The following is a 1,476-nucleotide window of genomic DNA, read 5'->3' as shown; positions in this document are numbered from 1 at the left end:
GCTAATGTACGTTGAAGGACTCATACTACCAGTTGTCTTGGAGTTAAACAATGAGCCTGTGATGTGTAGTTTTTTGGTTTTTTTGTGTGTGTGTGTTTCAGATACTTTTTATTTCTTCAAATTTGTTTGTTTATTAGGAGTGACTGAAATAAAAAATAGAATTGAGTTCCATCATCATCATCATCATCGTGGAAATGGCTTTAAGAGAAAACTGGTCAGATGAATATTATTGCTTCCCATTTTCAACCAGTAGGTAGTTGCCATTGATCTAGCTAGCCAACCATCTGCCAAGAATGCCTGAGATATGTTACATAATACAACATGCCCATTCACGGGGAAACCCACTAGGAAATAACCTATGTGTACTTCTTGATTTCATCGTACAAGCCCAGCACAAAGGCACCACCCATGCCTCTGAGCACATTGGACCAGGCGCCCTTGAAGGACGCTTTGCTCCCTTCATCCCCAGCGATCTTCCTCCAGCAGTCCAGCGTGCCGGTGTACGTGATATCAGTTCCTTTGCGCCCCGACTGCATCCTCATTCAGCGACGAACGGTGTCAAATGGGTAGGAAGTCACCCAGCCACGGCTGTGACGGACTGTGCAATCATCCAGCTGACGAAGATGTGGTGTTCTTGGGATCCGGAAGCATTCCCTTTGCGGTGTCATAGATGCCGAAGTAGGCAGCCCAGTAGATGGTCATACCCTGCACAGACACGGGGAAGCCCTGGGACAGGCCCCTCATCCCAGCAGACTTGGAGATTTTAACCAAGCAGTCACCGAGGCCTTTGAACTCCCATTCGGCGCCGGCTTTGCCCACATCAGCTGCTAGACGGGTATGGGCAAAATCAAGAGGGTACACAAAGCACAAAGATGTGGCCCCCGCGGCACCACCCGATGCCAGGTTCCCTGCAAAGTAGCGCCAGAACTGGGTCCTCTTGTCCACACCACCCAGGAAGATCTGCTTGTATTTATCTTTGAAGGCAAAGTTGAGAGCCTGGGTGGGGAAGTATGGGATGACATTGGCCAGGTTACCACGCCAGAAAGACAGGACTCCCTGCTCCTTGGGGATACGAACCACACAATCGATGATGCCCTTGTACTGCTTATCTGCGGTGATTTGCTTGCTGGCGTGCTGCACCTGCAGCAGCAGCTTGACCCGTTCGATGGGCGCTACCGCCGTCTTGGAGATGGCCGCGGCCACTCCACCTGCCAAGAAGTCCTTGGCGAAGGACACAGCGGCATCTGTCATGTGGGAAGAGAACGAGGCGACGGGCGACCACTTAGATGGAACAGGAACCGGCTCTGACTCCGGGGCTCTGGTGTGATGTGTAGTTTTTACTGAGAAAATATTTTTTTTACTCTTTTATATTGGGCTTATTGGGTGCCCTGATTTGGGAGCTGTCGTGCTGACCCCCAGAGGAGTAGATACAGCTTATAAGAGAGGTTGTTTTATTCTCAGACAGCTCGCACTGAA

The 1,476-nt window shown here is 50.2% G+C and overlaps 1 pseudogene; it reads right to left on the bottom strand.

The window, feature by feature from the left end:
- Positions 1-356: 356 nt before the first annotated feature.
- On the bottom strand, positions 357-1,274 carry LOC142448952 (ADP/ATP translocase 2 pseudogene; annotated as a pseudogene).
- Positions 1,275-1,476: the final 202 nt, after the last annotated feature.

Source organism: Tenrec ecaudatus, chromosome 5 (assembly GCF_050624435.1).
Source record: "Tenrec ecaudatus isolate mTenEca1 chromosome 5, mTenEca1.hap1, whole genome shotgun sequence".
Lineage (NCBI taxonomy): Eukaryota > Metazoa > Chordata > Mammalia > Afrosoricida > Tenrecidae > Tenrec > Tenrec ecaudatus.
Note: the sequence above shows the minus strand (reverse complement) of the source record. Positions and strands in the feature narration are given on the sequence as shown.